Raw genomic sequence first — 21,025 nt, 5'->3', positions numbered from 1 at the left:
CAACATGAAACATACACCGGCCACTGACGTATTTTTATATCCTTTAGATGAAGATCATTACCAACTATATTCAGTGGGTTGTAAACCCATAAACCAGGATGTAGCAAAAAATAGCCCCGATTATCCGGTATTTTATATAAGTTTAATGGAAATAACTTAGCGGGGATGGTTTTAAGTTACTTACATATAAGAATAATTGTAACGTGAGAGACACATACAAACATTCCAGCTTCAAGACGTTTGTACGTCAATGAATTAGCACAGGAGATGTGGAGGTCAAATGATTATTACCGCAACGCTAATACCGTATCATCGCATAATACCGTATTATCGCATAATTCCGCATAATACTGCATTAATACCGCATAATATCGCACAATACTGTATTAACACCGCACTACTACCGCATAATACCGCACGGCTAATACCGCATATTAAGAAGCACACCGCAGGAAGCAGCACGAATATGAGCAAGCCTAACTGGTGCTGTGAGTGTACACACTTTGTCGAGTGAGAAGTTGTAGAAAAAAGCACTGCCCGTGGCACCGGCTCATATATCAGTCATATGTTAACTGATATCAGTGAATATTAGTAATATTACTGATAATTCAGGGAATATAGGGTAATATTCTAATAATAATTCGGCTAGCATTAACGTTAACGAAGATAACCAGCGAAGTGGTACGGATAGAGACCTTTATATAAAGCCTCTTATATATATATATATATTATATATATATATATTAGTATTCTGTAACATGACTCCTGTGTCTCAGTATGAGTTAGCGAGGCTTTTTAGTTAACAAGGTTCGTTTTTACACGGTACATTCCACGATAACATAAATGAGAGGGGTGTGGCACGCGCTGAAAAATGGAAACGTGAAACCGTCTCACTATATGGGACACAAGCTAGGAAACTAAACAAACTAGGAAATTAAACAAATAGACGGTAAGCTTATTCTAACAAACAACAAAAAGTAGAACTAATTTTTCAAATTAACAATTTCGACTCAGAAAAACGGCAGATTTCAATTTTACGCACAATTATAGCGAACGCTACCATAGCCAAAAACTCACTGACTATTACTAAGTCAAAAACGAAAACGAAAGCTACGATTAAAACGAAGCTAGAAAACTGTAAGCTAAAGTTTACGATGCAAAGAAAAGTGTTCACTGTAATGCTGTATGTTGGATGATAATTATTTCTTTTAGCAGTTTGACTGTCGGACAAATTAATTATGTATTAGTATTGATTAGGCAACAACATCATCAATACTTAAATTTCGTATGGACCTTACTGACACTGTAACTAGTACTACAGAAATATATGCATAATGCATATATTTCTGTTGCATATAATTAAGACGCCCAAAATGGAAGTACAAACAATTAATGTTCGTACGAGCCCTGGCTTTATAAAACTAAAGTAAATGTAATTAAGGTTCTTTTTGGGACCTTGACCTCAATCGTATACAACCATATACGTTCCAGTAGTAAGTTAGTAGTGTTGAAAGTACAGGGGGCCCCATAACACAGTGTGCAAACGTTTGGGCTAGTAAAATAGTAGCCATTTTCCATGTTTGAGACTTGTAAATTTGCAGATGGTATACTGTAACTACTCATTTGAGGATTCTGTCACCACGCCCTTGCAACATTGAATTGTTTATATGCTAGAAACCCAATTTTCACACAATGCAATAGTGTAATTAGATGTGGCCCATGAAAATTATGAAAGACGGAGTTTAAATTACGAAGTAATCAGACATTTTGTTTATCCCGTCAGCAAAGTTGATTCGTTGATCATTAATTGATAGTGTCATAACTCATACGACACTATAATTGAGCTTTCAGGTTATATCAGAAAGAATTATCTCGATTGAGCATTCAGTGACTGAAAAATAAGCCCAGAAGTTTTCACACTGAATTATGTCACCTGTATTGGAAATAAGTATCATCCAACATAGTATATGTTGCTAATAAACAAGCGCCCAATCATATAACTTGTACACTGTAACCAAGGAAAAGAGCTATTCTACCATGACTAGTACAATTCATAGTGGAATACACGCCAACAACAAACTAACACAAATGAGTCCGCAAAACAAACAAAACCGTCGACAAAACAAGCCAATGCCTCCGGAAACAAGCAGATACCTCCGCGAAACAAGCAGATACCTCCACAAAGCAAGCAAATACCTCCGCGAAACAAGCAACTACCTCTGGAAAACAAGCAGATACCTCCGCAAAACAAGCAGATACCTCCGAAAAACAAGCAGATACCTCCGGAAAACAAGCAGATACTTCCGCAAAACAAGCAGATACTTCCACAAAACAAGCAGATACTTCCGCAAAACAAGCAGCTACTTCCGCAAAACAAGCAGATACTTCCGCAAAACAAGCAGATACCTCCGGAAAACAAGCAGATACCTCCACAAAGCAAGCAGATACCTCCGGAAAACAAGCAGATACCTCCGGAAAACAAGCAGATACCTCCGGAAAACAAGCAGATACCTCCGGAAAACAAGCAGATACCTCCACAAAGCAAGCAGATACCTCCGGAAAACAAGCAGATACATCCGGGAAACAAGCAGATACCTCCACAAAAGGAGTTACTAAAGAAAGCAGCGGACCGTAGAGTCAGCGAGTGTAGCACACAGGGCCTCATGACACAGGTGTTGTAATGTAATGATGTAATGATGTTAGAGGAATTCTGAGATATCATGACGTGAGGGTATCTTCATTAATCATTGATATTACACCAGCATGTTTATTGTTCTTCATCGACCGGGTAACCATGATGTGATGACAATACTCATGAAAATATAGCCCATGGGTAAATGGTTTTAGGCAAGTAAAATATGCCATTTTAAACGTTAATTTGAGTGATTGATGTCCATTGTCCAATGTCCAGTGTACAAATAAAGTAGGATTCCAATATTGTTGGGCACCAAAATTAATCGACAATTACGAATGTTTTGTGTGCCTGATTTGTGTGCTTTGAAGGTTTTTAATTCACAGACGAATTTACAATAGTTACTTAATTCACAATATAATTTACTTAATACGTCAATTCCTCCTTCAGCTACAAAGAATGACTTTTAAGTTGCTAAATATATACTATCCATATTTGTAAAACACGTGAAATGCAACTCTATCTTTGTTGTATTTAATTTCAAGGTTGATCTAAAACTACTAAAAGCTGGTATAATTATGTAATGTTTGCTTTGGACACACGATTATGTAATGTAAAGTAAGGTTTCTTTTTGTGTATCTAAGTTTGAATCATGAATGTCTCAATGGATAAATATGATATTAAACTACGTTTACTTTCGAACAGATTAAAATGCTCGTATTTTCGTTCAGAAGTCATCATAGGAAGAAGACTTATTTAGGAAGGAAACGTATCTCAGATTTCTACCATCCCCAGCGGTTTGCAGAAAAGCCGGAAAATTAACAAACCTCTCAACAAATTATCACAATGTAAATCAGGCTAGAAAATATAACAAATTTAGCTGAAAAAGATTTACAAAGCTAGTTCAATTAGCGCTTACTTTGCTCAAAGAAACCAAATGATATAATATTCAAGTTTCATGAAATATGCTTCCACGAGACCTGAAAATGTGAGCTACTGATTAAACAGTTATTATCATCGTGTTAAAAAAAGACAAGTGTAAGAAAACAGCGGAAATACATTGTACAGTAACGAAGTAACAGGGGAAATACACACTATATAGTAAGTGTAACGAAGCATTTGATACTTTGACACGATTAAGATCTCCGCTCCACAATCCACATGATAGCTGTCCAATCTCCAAAACTCACACACGCTCCCGTAAGCGAATCACGGTAACTGTATCTATAACTCGATTTTTGGAGCGAGAGAGACCTTACAGAATTACAGTGTACACTGACATTGGAACTTTGGTATGTTGAGATTCTGAATAGTAGGTAAGCGTGCTGTCAACTAAATACCGCGAATACCGCCCAACAATCCAGTATCCTGTAGTGTTACACTGAACCTTGTATAGGGGTAAAGGGGGTATAGTGGTAGCAGGATGTGTTGGATTGGTCAATATTAAATTATTTTGTTAAAATGTCTTACCTTATATTGAGAATTTCTAATCCATTATCGCCTACTTCATTCTTACACACATGCCTAGCTAAAAAAGAAAATGAACGCGCGCTGCCGCCGCGCAGTCAATTTATTTACCCTCGCACTCTCGCAACATATCGTACAAAGAGTCTTCGCGCGTTCCATTCATCACGATCTATCATGACCGTGTACTTTATATTTAAAATAGTCGAAAAGCCCCTATATAAACACAAACCACATGACAATATCAGTAAAAAAGCCCACATCCACATGAGCACATCTTGTAAAGAACGCCGGTCAGGTGGAATCGAACCACTACGAGTCTCCTCGTCCACAGATTTGAAGTCTGCCCTCAGGACCACCCAAGATCAGCCCGGCGAGTAAAAAGAATTCAGAAGGTATATATTCTGACATGCAATGTTACTAACAGATGTTTCTTATTGTTTGTTTCTTAACTACCAGGTGTGTTCTGGGAAACTATTCACTTTGTTTATAAACATGAGTGTCAGCTTTCTTTTGAGTCTGAACCAGTAAAATTTTAATGTGTTTTTTAGTAAATTAGTATTTTTAATCTCGTCAAGTAAAAAGTTGTCTGCTATTGCGTAAGGTGAGAAACAGAGTTAGAAGCTCTGTGTATTTTAACTCATCAGTTAGATTTACGAAGATTTTGTCTGTTTCTTTATCTTAATAAAAATGGTTAGGTCGATTTTTGTAAGATTGCCATGATGAACGTTTTCAAATTATTATAAGACGTGATATTAATATTATGTTAATGCAAGGAAGAAGACAGAAAGATAGCTTTACAGATTCGAACGTGCAGAGTCACAGAACATGAGGATTATTGATCATGTTGAATGTTGATCATGTTGAACATGTTGATCATGTTGAACAGCGCAATTATAATTTAATATCCGCATTTATCCGCATTTTTGAGTGCAAGTTTTATTTCCTAACACTTAAACCGTTATATTCCAGTCTTGAGGGTGAATGGAACTTGCATAATGAAGTGACAATGCGTGTGGACAAGTGGTTAAATGGTTCGCATATTGAACATGACTTAAATTTCATAGAAAATCGGATTCAGAATATTGTGTCGATTTCAAGGTTTATGCATTGTGGCATTATAGTGGCAAGAGCTGCATTTTATTGTAAAAGAGCACCATTTCTTCTCAAAACCTGTTAATAGAGTAAAAGCTTCAACAGTCTGTTAGTGTTATTACTACATATCTTGCTCGATGGGCAATACCTATTGGTCAATGGTCATCCCTTGTAAATAGACGAATGTGCATTGTGCAACTTTACAATTTTAAGGAATCAGTCCCAAAATTCTTGTAGCTGGTGAGGCTTTTGGGGCTTCATACCCGATACCAAATACCGCGGAGAAATGTAGGGGGAATGTACCTGTAACTGTCGTGAAAGGAATGCTCAGATCAGCTCTAGTATTATAACTACAGCTGTAACTGCACTGAAGCCCCACCCTGGAAGTTTCTAGTAACTATACCAACCATCGTAACTATGCCAACCATCTCAAATATTTGATCGATATCAACCTAAGCGCACAGTCCCACTGCACTGGCATCGCATTGCAGCAGGAGGACTGAGGAGAGCACCCGATTTGAATCAAAATGTAATAGAGTGGAAGACTGTATTCTGATTGGTTAATTTATGTCACGTGGTATGAATAATGTGCCGTGATTGGTTGGTTTGTGTCACGTGGTACTGGTGCTAGTACTGTTTTCTGATTGGCTAAGAGGTATTACGTTTCACACACCGCTGACGTTATAACGTGTAAAGATGTAACAATGTTTAAATTTAGGATCATTAAAACGACACTGTGAGAAACGTTATCACAATGAATGATCATTTTCATTATGTAATCCCACATGTGAATAATAAACGATTATGTAAGCATGACGGATAATACCCGCAGATTGAGTGTTCTGTGTACGTGGTGTGAATACTGTGTTCTGATTGGTTAGTTTGTGTCACATGGTGTGAGCACTGTGTTCTGATTGGTTAGTTTGTGTCACATGGTGTGAGCACTGTGTTCTGATTGGTTAGTTTGTGTCACGTGGTGTGAGCACTGTGTTCTGATTGGTTAGTGTGTGTAAGCATGACGGATAATACCCACAGTGTCCTGTGTAGGATTAAGGCGGATATTTAGGGAGGGTCAATGGCCGTCCCAGTAATTCTAGAATAGATCATTACACTAAGCTAGGGGTTACACTCCAGTAATAAATTGAACTGTGTTCTGATTGGCTTGTTTGTGTCACGTGGTGGGATTACAATGCTCTGATTGGTCAGTTTGATTACACTCAAGTAGAGGGGGGATGACACGCTGTGATGGGAGGCTGGGTTTAGAGCAGTATAATCTGATTTATAGGTAATGACTCATCTACCACACCTTCGACTTGTTAATTACCTTGGTAATCACTTAATTGATCAATGTTTTCTGTTATTACATATCTAGAGGGTGAAATGTTGAGTAAGTTATATTAGGGTCACATATTCATGATATTTATAAAGATGAATTGTTTTCTAATTATGCAGCGTCCTCCTCACATACAAGTCATACTATTAGCTTTACTTGTATTCGGACATCAAAGTAATGTTCGTCAAAGTTTCATGATTTTTGCCTAAAAATGTCACTTCCTAGAAAGTGTGGTTTTCTTTGTGATCCTGCGGTTTTATAATAATATAATATAAGGATTAGGGAGGAGGAGGTGGAAGAGGAGAAGGAGGAGGAGAATGAGGAGGAGGAAGAGGAGGAAAAGGAGGAGGAGGTGGAGGAGGAGGATTAAGGAGGTGCACACTAACCTCATTAATTCTCCAATCTTCCAGAAGATTGCAAAATTTCATACTTCACTTTAATTGTTAATGAAAAAGTCCGGTTTAAGATAAGGAAATTAAAATTTGAATTTGTTACACCGAGTTATAGCCTGCAGTTTGGATTTTACACATTTTTAGGCTGGATCAAATACCGCACATTTTATGTGTACTACTGCAGGCCACAAATTATTTTCGGTCGTGTAATCGTGTAATATCATGATTTAGTACCACAAAAACCAGATAAAACGTTTAAACCCTAAAAATGTGGAATGCGAAGAATGTGAACCCTGAGCAAGTAATCAATAATATTCATAAAATATATGTCCCGAGGGAAACTTTAAAACACGCTCGACTTTTAAAGTTTCGCAGAACATGTATTTTACTTACTTTTGAGAATAGTTTCAACGTGTTTCTACACTCATGTTAATCATACACAAATTTAATAAATTTCGGAAAAATTGAAATTTATGAGTTTTAAAAATATTATTATATCATGATTATATCATCATAATATAGTGCACACATTACACATATAATCTAGTAGTATATCTAGTGTTGTTTATGTCTAGAATAGCGACGATCTGCCCAGGTGTTACTCCTTATCGCCCAGGAGATAAGAAGTTCCTACGTTCCTACCTCAGCAAGTCTGAAGCAAGAACCTCACTGTCAGACACAGATATCTATACTCGTCAATTATTAGAGATATCTAGAAATACTATGAATTATTAGATATATCTACTTAATTATCCAGTTGAATTGCACAATGTGTTAGAAGGGCTGTGGCTTCAATAGGAAGACTTATGAGTTAACAGCTTGTAGGATCATGTGGACACACCATAACCATTAACCAGCAAAACACATCAGTACAGCTGATTAGTAGTGTATATTAGTAGTACATATTATACTAATACTAATAGTAGTATAAATACTGATACTACTAGTACAGTTCATTAACATTTGGTAACGTGGTCCCCCAGCTTAAATAAAATAGGAGTTGCGCGGCGTGGGTTGCTGGGGAGTGGGGCGCATGCAGTATGAATTACTCACTGCATACAATACAATATAATATTGATATTTCAACAGAGATCCAATTATCTATGAAAAATTAATCTTTTATCATTTTTGCGCAGGGGCAGTTTCTAAATTACTCCAATATAAATATCGCAACGGATTTATCACAGGCTACAGAGTCGCTTCAATTCTTCCAGCATAATTTACTTGCCCATTAAAGAAAGTTAAACACAGAGTGTTTCGCGTCATCGTTCAGAGCTCACTTTTAAAAACTATCACATTCTTGACAGTCCACAACGAAAAGAATGTAAGAAAATGTCTAACGTAACCATGGTAACAGTACATACCTAAGGTCTTCTTTGGTTTTTGAACTATCTGATCCTCCACGTCCTGGCTGCTCCTGAAATATTAATAAATTAATTAACTAATTAATTAATTACTTAAATACTTGATTATTATTAGTATCATTTCACGACAGGAGGCGCGACAAAATATAAAGGATGTGAATTTACTGTCATTTTCATTCACCGAAGTTTTAACCTTTATTTTTACGATATATGTAAAATAATTAATTTTCCATCATAAGCGTAAAATAGTATTGAAAGCAAGTGAATTAGGTACCATGCACCTCACAACGTCAGCATTTATATTACAATATATTAGTTTAATTAATTATACATGGAAGTACACCATAATAAAGTTGGCCTTTATAATTTGTGTTACATATTGTGGTCTGTACACTATATTGACAAGGTGTGTGTATATTATGTAACATTTTAATGTATGGCTGCTAGTTGCATGTCAAGATATTATATAATAATTTAAAACATTACACTTTTACAAAGTGACGAAGTCGTTGATCCATAATTTTTCATACATTCTATGTTGAATAACTTAGATTACAGCTATTGCATTGGATACTGTTATATATCGGCAACATATCGGTGTACCTATTGGAATCAACCCTGGTCCATATATTGCTAACTTAACACTTTGGTATTTTGAGAACAGTTTCCTAGATAGTACGTATAAAAATAGATACTATATTGTAAAGAAGTTAAATAATACATTTAGACTTATAGATGATATTACTACCCTTAACTCTGATGGTTACTTAGAGGAATATTTTAAGTTAATTTATCCAGACTCACTTACTCTTAATAAGGAAAATGAAGTAGATAGTGCCGCCAATGTATTAGATCTTGATATTTCGATAAATAGAGAGGGGAAGTTTTCTTGTAGAGTTTATGATAAAAGGGATAAGTTTGGTTTTAAAGTGGTTAAGTTTCAACCTTTGATGAGTAATCAAGCTAGTAGTGTATTATATGGCACGTACTGTTCACAGGTTGTGAGATATTCTAGGATCTGTAATAACGTTGTTACGTTTTCTGATAGGGTTTTAAAGTTTACTGATGATTTAATTGAGTTGGGTTTTAGACGGGATCGTCTTAGTAAAATATACTTATCAGTGGTAAAGAGGCATGGGCTAAAGAACAAGTTTGGTATTGGGTGTGGAAATATATTAATGCCATAGCTTGACCTATTGGCATCTATTTCTAATGTTGCGAAATATTTGTTGCACGTGTTGAATTTAGTTTTATAATAACTTTGCAGCGGCGCAAATCGGAGTTCTAGAATTGCGCGGGAGATTACGCGGGAGATCTATTAGTTTAATTATTGGGTCAGTTCGTTTTATGACGTGTCGACTACGTTTCGGTATACTTTATCCCTACCGTTTTATTACATTTTTTACTTTATTTACCTATCACTATACATATTTAATCTTAAATTATCATTTTAGTGGAACTATGTAAAAGGGGATCGTTGCTAGCGTCGAGACTGTCTTAACCCTGCCTTAGTCAGTTGAAAGTCTGATAGCATATGTTCCGTTTGATTTGACCAAACTAATGCCTTTCATTGCTTTATAATAAGTTCGTATTTACAGAACGTTAAGTTCCTTTATTATATAATGACTAATACAAACAATAATTTCATCGCATCGACACTTCAATTGAAAGTTAAAATAGACACAAATTCCCAGCAATATTTGTTGGCATGTTATCCTTCCAGAATATTCCTTTTCCTTATTATTGCTATACACTATACAGATTACAGGAGTACTCGAACCATTTCAAAAATGTCAAGGTGTGTCCGAGACTACTTAGGGTCCATCCCATACAAATAAGGTGCAATGTTTTCCAAGATCTCCGTTTTTAGGAACCAACCAGAATAAATTACAATTACCCTATTTCAATACAATAATAGTCTGTAATAATAGGATAGTTCTTGTAATTGAGAGAGTTTTCGGAGCCGCCATTTCTTTGTCAATATATTTTAAGTAAATCGGGCTCAGTAAAAAATGACTCAGTAAAAATGGGCATAGTAAAAAGGAGCACAGTAACTCAGGTCGAAATTGTGTTAGATTCCAATCGTCACTAATAAGTAAGCGACATAAAATTTGCGACGGTTTTACCATTCAGAGTATTAGAGCGTGACATTACAGCGTTGTTGATCATATTGATCATGTTAACATTACAAAGCAACCAAGTAAACTTTATTGCTTTACAATTTCCAATCACACTCTGCATGTTTACAGCATTTTTAAATGATATAATTTGCAAGTATCTGAGATAAAAATAACAGAGAAAATCACAGTGATCACCGCAGTTTAACTGTTTAGCAAGGACCATTTTAATGTTTCCTACGTGTGAGCTTTCAAGCATTTTAAAAGTTCACAATGATGCTGAGCAGAGAAGTAAAAATGATACGCTTCAGATCTTTGTGCTGAGAAATTAGACAAGCTACTACACCTAATGGATCATGCTGGATAGATTTGGGTTTTATTTATATTTTACAGTAACTGAGTAACAGTGATATATATCGTCTGCTCTAAGTTTTTCGGGTTTAAGCGAATGTTACGGGCCTGGTTCTGTGACGGCTGATTAAAACTTAAGTCAGGGTACAAATTAATACAGTCCGAAAAATGGCTGCCCAAAGTCATAGCATCTGGTCTTACTATACAAGTTGTACAGATGGCTTTATTTTGAAGCAGTAATTGCTTTCTTTCAAGAAAAAAACGGGGGTTTAGGTAGCACTTAGGGCCGATAATTAGTGGTTGACACAAACCAGGGGGCACAATAGCTTTGTGAAGGGGGGAGGTTGGGTGGGAGAGAGGGTATAAAATTACCAAAAATGGCTTGCGTAACCCTAAAATATGTGAACGACTCCTAAAAAGGATCTTGGTTACATTCTCCATGTTTTAATTGCAAAAAATTTGCCAGTAAAACCCCGATTTACCGCACACCGATTTACCGCAAACCCCGATTTACCGCAAACCCCGATTTACCGCAAACCCCGATTTACCGCAAACCCCGATTTACCGCAAACCCCGATTTACCGCAAACCCCGATTTACCGCAAACCCCGATTTACCGCACCCCGATTTACCGCGGCCATCTCCTTTCCCCCAATTAGGGCTTAACATGCATAATGTAAAAAAACAATTTACCGCGGATGTTTCCTTTCCCCCTCAACCCCCCCCCCCCCCTCTACTCTCAAACTCTGCGGTGAATCGGGGTTTTAATGTACAATTTGTAGTGACTAGTATGGTCCAGGGCGAAGAAAATAGTTTATAAACTTTGTCGCTGATTAAATTTGTCTGTTCCTGCTATTGGCTGATAATGAGTTTTGTATTATGGCTGTTGGGCAACCGAAGAAAAACAAGTTATTAGAAAGTTATTAGATTGTATATTATAACGTTATACTGTGATAACGTGACTAATATCCTAGGTGTATTTTCAAAATTTAACTCGATTTTTGAGTAATAATTTATTTCTAAAAACATGATAATTGAAAGAGTTAAAAAGTGAATTTATACGAAATCTTTACTACAGTAAGTAAACTGTACATTAATTATGTTTACCTTCTAATTCTCATGAAGAGTTTGTCAATGCTGCCACCAACAGACATTAGATGTTTTCTAGATCTAGTAAATATCAAACATGATACACAACAATAAAGAGCTGCCAACTGATATTATCACTGCAGGAGACTTTCAAATGATCGAAAAGCAGTTATATAGTGGTGTACGTCGAGTAGCTGTAGTAAAAGTAGTATTTGTAGTAGGAGCACTAGTATTACTATTTACTATTATAAGTAGTAGTAGTAGTATTAGTATTACTATAAGTAGTAGTAGTACTAGTATAAGTAGAGAAGACACCCACAAGAAAAACGATACAGCTATAATACGCTAAACAGCGACATTAAACTGCTACATAGCTGAAATAGCGAAGTTTTGTAAAATTGACACAACCAAATCCTGCAGGATATAATAATGTAGTGCAAAGTGTTTACGTTCTAAAGAGTTTATAGAAGAGCAAAGTGTGTGTTGGCACAGAACGATTAACTGTGTTCCGGTTAGCGATAAGAAAAGAGTGAAAGTGACGAAATCCTGATCCCCTAAATTCAGAACTGGTATTTTGATTTGTCGCATAACGTAACAGGTCAGTGAACGTGATATAACTGTTATAAATGCGTGACGTAATGAGAGGGAGAGAGAGAGAGAGAGAGGGAGAGGGAGAGAGAGAGAGGGATAGGGAGAGGGCGGGTATAACTGCTATTAGTGGGGAAAGAATGGAGAGGTAGTTAGCAAGAGGTATGTAGGGCTACTATCCTGGCTATACGTTACTATCCTGGTTACTATCCTGGTTACTATCCTGGTTACTATCCTGGTTACTATCCTGGTTACTATCCTGGTTATTATCCTGGTTACTATCCTGGTTACTATCCTGGTTACTATCCTGGTTACTATCCTGGTTATTATTCTGGTTACTATCCTGGTTACTATCCTGGTTACTATCCTGGTTACTATCATGACTACTATCCTGGCTATACGTTACTATCCTGGTTGCTATCCTGGTTACTATCCTGGTTACTTTCCTGGCTACTATCTTGGTTACTATCCTGGCTACTATCCTGGTTACTATCCTGGTTACTATTCTGGCTACTATCCTGGTTACTATCCTGGTTACTATCCTGGTTACTATCCTGGCTACTATCCTAGTTACTATCCTGGCTACTATCCTGGTTACTATCCTGGTTACTATCCTGGCTACTATCCTGGCTACTATACTGGTTACTATACTGGCTACTATCCTGGCTACTATCCTGGCTACTATACTGGTTACTATCATGGCTACTATCTTGGCTACTATCCTGGTTACTATCCTGGCTACTATCCTGGCTACTATCCTGGCTACTATACTGGTTACTATCATGGCTACTATCTTGGCTACTATCCTGGTTACTATCCTGGCTACTATCCTGGTTACTATCCTGGCTATTATCCTGGTTACTATCCTGGCTACTATCCTGGCTACTATCCTGGCTAGTGGCTATACGTTATTATCCTACTAGCTGGGTTTAGTAATATTGGTCTAGACAGGGCTAATGGAGGGTGAGGGCTACTAACAAGTAACAGTGTTACTAACACTGTTAATAACAGTGTTACTAGCAGGAGACACTGTAGTAACAGTGTAGTGTACCTAGTAGAGTAGCTAATGGAAGGAGGCTACTAACAGGAGACACTGGTAGAGTATATTATATGTGTAATATGTAATTTGTTACAACGCCTCCTATATATTGCCTCCCAAAGTATATTATATAATATTTCTGACAAAACGTAGATAAAAATAACCGTGAAGTTTAATTTGGTCACACTTTATGCGGTACACCCTGTATAATAGAGTATGTTATTTAATAGAGTTTATTATATGATAACCTAATAGAGTTACGCTGTGGGTAAGATAATTTTCCCATACCCAAGATTTGACAACTACTGAGAACCTGGTGTGAGAACTACTAGAGGAAATAACGTGGATCTGGTAACGAGTATGTAAAATTGTAGAGAGACACGCTGACACAGGTCAAAGGAGTGGGTGGAAACAAATAATATGTCAGAAAGAAACCTATCAACTATCAATTACACACATCATAATAAAACGATCAACAATCATTAAATGAAAATCATTGGCTGCACTTTAACTCTAACGAGAGAAGGTATATAAGAGAAAATAACACTATAAACTATAAAGAGAAATAATAAACGCTGACCCGAGAGACGGCATTAATGGAGCGGAGAAGTTAGTGCCCGATTAAGATTTTGGAGCAATGTGTCATCATGGATTAGTATGCTGTGAGGTTGTGTAGCGTAGTGGCATGAAGCAAGAAAAATTCAGACTCAATAGGGGGAATTGAGGTTGAAGTGTATAATACTATAATAATGAAACAGTGACGATGTTACGCAGTTATAAGCCAAAATCAATTTAACAAATGACAGCGGCATCATTTTATAGAATTATAGGAATTATTTGTTATAATTTTGTTTGATATTATTATTAATGTTCCTGCTTGTCTGATGAACACCTTTTGGGAACCAACCATCAACTCATTTCTGTAAATTATATCCGAATGTGTGTTTTATGTGTCCTACGTAGCTTACTACAAATATATAAACAGGGGGAAGGCAAAAGTCAGTAGACACAGGTTGTGTCTAATAATATAGCCATAATAATAATAGAATCATGTTTCATATCCGAATATTTGCGACCACTCCCATCAATTATTTAATTGCTTATACTCTCGTTTGAAACTCCATTATAACATGTTGTAACTTGCAATAGGTCATTAAATGTGAAATATCATATGAAAATTTGATGCGAAACGAATTTGAAGTGACGAAGTTAACGAACAATTTGTTTATCTCGTTAGCAAAATTTATTGGGTAATCATGTGGTGATGTGTTACGTCACTGCAATTGGCCTTCCTGCACGAACATCGTTATTATTGGATTAAAGATGAATTCCTCGCATGAGAGATGATATGTGCACTGACTTTTGCCCTCCACCCCCCCCCCCCCCCCTCCCCCTTCCCCTGTCAAATATTTAAGGAAACAGCACTTGCAGGGATCACAAGATTTTATCTTCATTGCTTATTTGCCTCTTTTTAAAAGAAAATGTACGCAAAAAATTACGAAGAAAAAGATATTTCGGCTATTCAATTGAACAATCGGAAGCAAAGATGACTGATAGGCTTTCAGAGATTATAGAATGAGAGACAGCCCTTTATCAGGAACAGCAGCATGCTGCAATCATTAGTGCAGTAAGCTGTAAGGGGCGAAATGGGGAAACTTTGAGTGCTGTATTTGGATTAGTAGATCTGAGTCACGTGGTGCGAGTACTGTGCTGTGATTGGTTGGTTTGTGTCACGTGGTGTGATTGTGTGAATACTGTGTTCTGATTGGTTGCTTCAGACGTGAGGGGCGAAGTAGAAAGTCGGCTCGAGCTGGTCCAGACGGCTGGAGGAAGCCAGAAAATCACAAAAAACACAGCAAGTTTTATCAGGCTGGTCATTGGTAACACTACGTCACGACTGTGAGGATCACATTTGACGAGACACTGTCATATCTAGATAACACCACTACTCTGCCACCACATTCCACGTGGTTTAGAAATTCCGTTCAAATAACCTTTTTAAAAACTGATATTATACCACAAAGACTGTGCTCACAGTTGTGCTCCGTGTAGAAGTACGGTAGAGTTATGGTAGCTATAGTAGAGTTATAACAGAATACAGCCATTTCGACACCAGGACAGAGAGGCCACACTGCACAAGAGGAGAGCTAACAAAATGGTTGCTAAGTATGCTGGCATGAACTGTGTGGTATGTAATGTGGCATGAACTGTGTGGTATGTAATGTGGCATGAACTATGTGGCATGAACTATGTGGTATGAACTATGTGGTATGTAATGTGGTATGTAATGTGGCATGAACTATGTGGTATGTAATGTGGTATGAACTGTGTGGTATGTAATGTGGCATGAACTATGTGGTATGTAATGTGGTATGAACTATGTGGTATGTAATGTGGTATGTAATGTGGCATGAACTGTGTGGTATGTAATGTGGCATGAACTATGTGGTATGTAATGTGGTATGAACTATGTGGTATGTAATGTGGTATGAACTATGTGGTATGTAATGTGGTATGAACTATGTGGTATGTAATGTGGTATGAACTGTGTGGTATGTAATGTGGCATGAACTATGTGGTATGTAATGTGGTATGAACTATGTGGTATGTAATGTGGTATGTAATGTGGCATGAACTGTGTGGTATGTAATGTGGCATGAACTGTGTGGTATGTAATGTGGCATGAACTATGTGGTATGTTTAACATCCCTGGTGTAGAGATACCACTCACTTGGTCACGTGCTAAACATTACAACGACTCATCCCTCTTGACATTATTACAACTATTCTAATGAGACAGGATGCTGTTAATTTTTTTATTCTTTCATCAAGCTCACCGAGAGCTGACACTGGGATTTGTACTACTGATTCCTGTTTACTAAGGCTTCAGTTGCCTGGCCACTGTTAATTAACATTACATCCAATGCTCCTTTATAAAATCTTTAGTTTTATGATTATAGATAATTTGGACACGTAAAACTACTCGCTTTTCTGCTTTAATTTCTTTCTCGATTTTTCAGTGAGCAAAATTTGCAATAGCGCAAAATAGAAGTAAAGTATTACTGAAAAATGACATTTTTAAAACTAATGAAATAGAAAGATCATAAGCTTTATCTTGCTTACTGTTGATAGAAAGACTTTTATAACATTTGAAGATGTCGCAGTCTAAATCACTGCAAACGCACTATTTCTAACTGGAAGACAAGCATAATATGTTTATGTTTTTATAAATTATCATCCAAGTTCTGCTTGTCACGCCAAGTGTAAACGTTAACGATGATATTCCAACAAAACACGTACGCACTTCATAGACTTGTAGTGTGCAGAAAATAGTAACACAGTTTCTTTTTATACTGAAGTACAGAGAAATCAGAGAAATCAGGTGTATTCGATACACCTGATCTTAAAATTGTACTTATTACTAGAGTAGTAGAGTGTATACTGTATATTGCATAGAAGTGATGTTTTGACAGAGTTACATGAAAAGGCCTGTAACAGCACTGTATAGCCAGGAATCACTACAAAACACAAAACTGAATCTAGAAGAATGAGGAGGTTCGCCAGCCTTGCTATTTTCTCAGGCATTATTAACAGATTCCATTACTTATATCATCGTTTGAGAAAAATAAATTGCAATGGATTTTAATTTTGATGAAACAAGTTTCTAAATTAGTTTAGTATTTGGTTTTGTTTTTCACTGTAGTGATAAAACTATGTGTATAAGTTAGAAATATGCGGTGTGCAAAGTGAGTGAAGTTAAAAATCCTGTTCCAATTTGTTCTCTAAGTAGGATAGATATAGAACTTCATTGCTCTTAGCATTGGAACAGCTCGTGAATACCCGGAATAAGACTCATCTTACCCCTGCAAGAAATGGGATGTAAATAATCAAGTAGCTTTACTATTCGCTGCAAACTTCTGGGCAAGAAATGTAGTCATTTTTAGGATTTTAGGATTATATAGTTGTCCTAGGTCTGGAATTGAATTGTTTGGGTTCTGGCTTTGAATTATTTATCATCTCGGGTTTCATGGGTCGGAATCTGGATATGAATTGGCTTGTGTAATCCTGGAGATAAGTGATTCTCTTCAATAATTTTCCATTGCCAATAAGTGGACATGAATCAATCACATTATGCACTTAAACATGAATATTAAGCAACGAAAAATAAGACACTTTTATAGGGATGATATTATCAAATATAAGATAACATCATCACGTCATCACCATTTATATGAGAAGTGCTGATTGGGAAGATACGTGATAACAGGTAAACTAATGAGTTTTATGAAGGAGCAGAGAGACTAACGTGTAGTATATCTCTGTCAGCAGCTCGGACTCGCTACTCATTCATCAAAACATGTACAACTTTATATGCTACATATTATCATCAAGGTACTTTATGTGTTACTGTATTGTATCTGTTCCTATGTACAGTATATTTGGTATATTATTTAGGTAGAATGAGGTCCAGAATGAGCGGTCAATTTAAATCTGGGTCAGTTATTTAACGCATGGTAATATATCAGAACACACTATATTTGTAGAAGAGGCCGGCTCTAAAATCGGTAAAATAAAAAGTAAACTAGGAAAAAGTAGTAAATGTGTACACACCTGTAATTTATTATGATTGAAATGTGTACACTGTACATGTAATTTATTATAACTGAAACGTGTACCTGTTGCTAGAGCCGTCTTGAACTAAAGTTCCCCCTGTTATTGTACTAGAAGTCATACTATGTTCCTGAGGTAAATATTGTAAACATGCTAATTGGGTACTACTTCAGGCATGAATTTAAAATAATTTAATTCAGAATCACTACAATGTAACTAATGTATCATGAACTATATAGAAATCTTAAAGAAAACCTAAGAGAACGATATTTTCTTGGAAAAAAAAACATTAAATTATTACTTACATCATCCTGAACTTGGAGATTATCCATAGACTTTTCAATATCCGCCATTTCCCTAAATGTGAAATAATCACACAAAAGTAATCTCTAGATTCTAGTTCATTTAAATTACTACAATTAAGTCCCAATTCACAGCGTTGTAGTGTGGATGAAAATATAATTCTCAATAAATAAGTGGTTAGCTTTTTCATATAGAATACTTGTAGGATCCAGTAATCAGAAATTCTAAAAATCAGTGCTTTGTTGCATTTTGAAGGTCATTCAGATGATTGAAATGTTGTGACTTTCCCTCAGAACCAACAAATCTCTGATGAGACCAACTGTCAACAAATAATTACTATCTGCCACAAGGCATAATAGTGCTTTACAAATTATTAAGAATGAATGGTGTCAATAAAGAATATGTAAAACTGCATAGATTTCTTGTTTAGCTCCTAATTTATTTTAACTTTGTTTCTCTATTGTGGTTAATTAGGTTGTAAGGGGTCACATTAAGTTCATGTTAAAAATAGTCAGTGTCATAATGCCGACCATACCACGAAGAAGACCTTAGTGACAGTCTTAGTACTGGCTTATTTACATATCAACTATTTGGTCTGTAAAGTATCACAATTTTTAATCACAAGATATTTTCAATTTAAGTAGATCAGGAGATAAAATTGTTAGCACTAAATCTACCAATATTGATAGAAATATTAAAACCTTGTCAAATAATTTAGCATCAGAGAGTGTTATCAGCTTTTGAAATAAATTGCCATCTTTTGTTAGAAATTCAGTGTCAGTTATTGATTTTAAAATTAATCTAGAATAATTTAAAAAGACTAATAATTTAGTACACACAGGCAACTTTTGGGAAGTGTCAAATACAGTTTTAACGAAGATCGAGGGTGTAAATTATATCGAGAAGAAGAAGCAACAAGTTTAATATTTACATAAAAATCCGTGTGTTGCCAAGAGAAAGGCAAAAGCTATCTCTTGAATTTTTAAATTAACAGTTTTTAACTTTTTTGCTTATTAATTTAATTTCTACTACATGTAAATATGATGAAAATCTAAATATTATAGGCTACAATGAGCATTTTAGTAGCAAATAGTATGATAGATCTGAAATAAAAAAATAAAATCCCTAAAAATATTTACACCCCAAGTTAAAAATATAAATACTTTATTTTAAAAACACTATCAAATAAGGTGATTGATCAGTCACTTGTGGCATTACGACGACGTCGTTATATCAAGTCAAAATATTCCCCAAAATATTTTAAAGACGATTCCCGATCGAAAACGTTGTAAATAAGTTATGACAATTATGTTAGAATTTGTTTGTTTTTAAAATTTTTTAATTAAATGACGAATGCTGTGAAATGTTCACAGTTCTAATAATGAAGAAATCAGAAAGAATGTTTAAAACTAGTGATAATGTTTATGTCATTATTCTTAAGGGGGGGGGGCCAATGGATATTTTTTTGTGAAACTTGATTTCGAGATAGCAGTTGACCAACAAACTAAGACCAGTGACCGAACTTTTGAGGGGGTCCCGGACCCCAACCGCCAAACGGTGCCCGCGGGGCAGCCACGCCCATATTTGGTCCAAATTAGGCCCAATTCAGCCAAATACTCTGAACATGCCCAAAACCCAAATTTTAGGTGCTCTACTTGTAGCTAGTGGTTTCTTGAAGTCGTATATGAAATTTCATCAAGATTGGACAAAAAATGACTGAGTTATGAGCCAAAAACCATATGCCCATATTTGGGCATACGCACCAAATTTGGTAGATTTCGTCCCATAAATTGGTCAAATATCAATATTTTTCACTGAAACTTACTTTATATGAAAGGTAAGCCTAAACTACATATTCTCTGTAAGTTATAGCTTTATATCTGTTTAAATGTGGATACTAAGGCGAAAAGACCACAAAAAATGAACTAAATTGCCCATATCTTGGTTCGCGATATTCGCGGAATTGATCTCATTAAAATTGTAACAACTCAATCAGTTTTCAAAATTTTTCCATGAAATTTTCGGAATCGACTCGAAATCGCATTTCCACCTTAGTTTGAGAACAGATTTTTGATTAAGGCCTCAAAAAAAATTTGGCGGCCAAATTCTGAATTTCTCCGGGAAAATTTTGGAATTTGGCCGCCAAATTTTTTTTGAGGCCTAAATCAAAAATCTGTTCTCAAACTAAGGTGGAAATGCGATTTCGAGTCGATTCCGAAAATTTCATGGAAAAATTTTGAAAACTGATTGAGTTGTTACAATTTTAATGAGATCAATTCCGCGAATATCGCGAACCAAGATATGGGCAATTTAGTTCATTTTTTGTGGTCTTTTTGCCTTAGTATCCACATTTAAACAGATATAAAGCTATAACTTACAGAGAATATGTAGTTTAGGCTTACCTTTCATATTAAGTAAGTTTCAGTGAAAAATATTGATATTTGACCAATTTATGGGACGAAATCTACCAAATTTGGTGCGTATGCCCAAATATGGGCATATGGTTTTTGGCTCATAACTCAGTCATTTTTTGTCCAATCTTGATGAAATTTCATATACGAGTTCAGGAAACCACTAGCTACAAGTAGAGCACCTAAAATTTGGGTTTTGGGCATGTTCAGAGTATTTGGCTAAATTGGGCCTAATTT

At 35.9% G+C, this 21,025-nt stretch overlaps 1 protein-coding gene and 1 non-coding gene across 3 annotated transcripts in view; one reads left to right on the top strand and one right to left on the bottom strand.

Annotated features, from left to right (window-relative positions):
• LOC134814448 (something about silencing protein 10-like) overlaps positions 1 to 21,025 on the top strand; it is a 114,473-nt gene that overhangs the window by 36,103 nt on the left and 57,345 nt on the right. The window lies entirely within an intron of this gene.
• Positions 4,385 to 4,471, bottom strand: Trnastop-uca (transfer RNA opal suppressor (anticodon UCA)). Its single transcript has one exon. It is a non-coding gene; the product is annotated as a tRNA-Sec (tRNA).

Source organism: Bolinopsis microptera, chromosome 4 (assembly GCF_026151205.1).
Source record: "Bolinopsis microptera isolate Bmic1 chromosome 4, MBARI_Bmic_1.0, whole genome shotgun sequence".
NCBI classification, from domain to species: Eukaryota; Metazoa; Ctenophora; class Tentaculata; order Lobata; family Bolinopsidae; genus Bolinopsis; species Bolinopsis microptera.
This window is presented reverse-complemented; position numbering and strand designations above follow the sequence as displayed.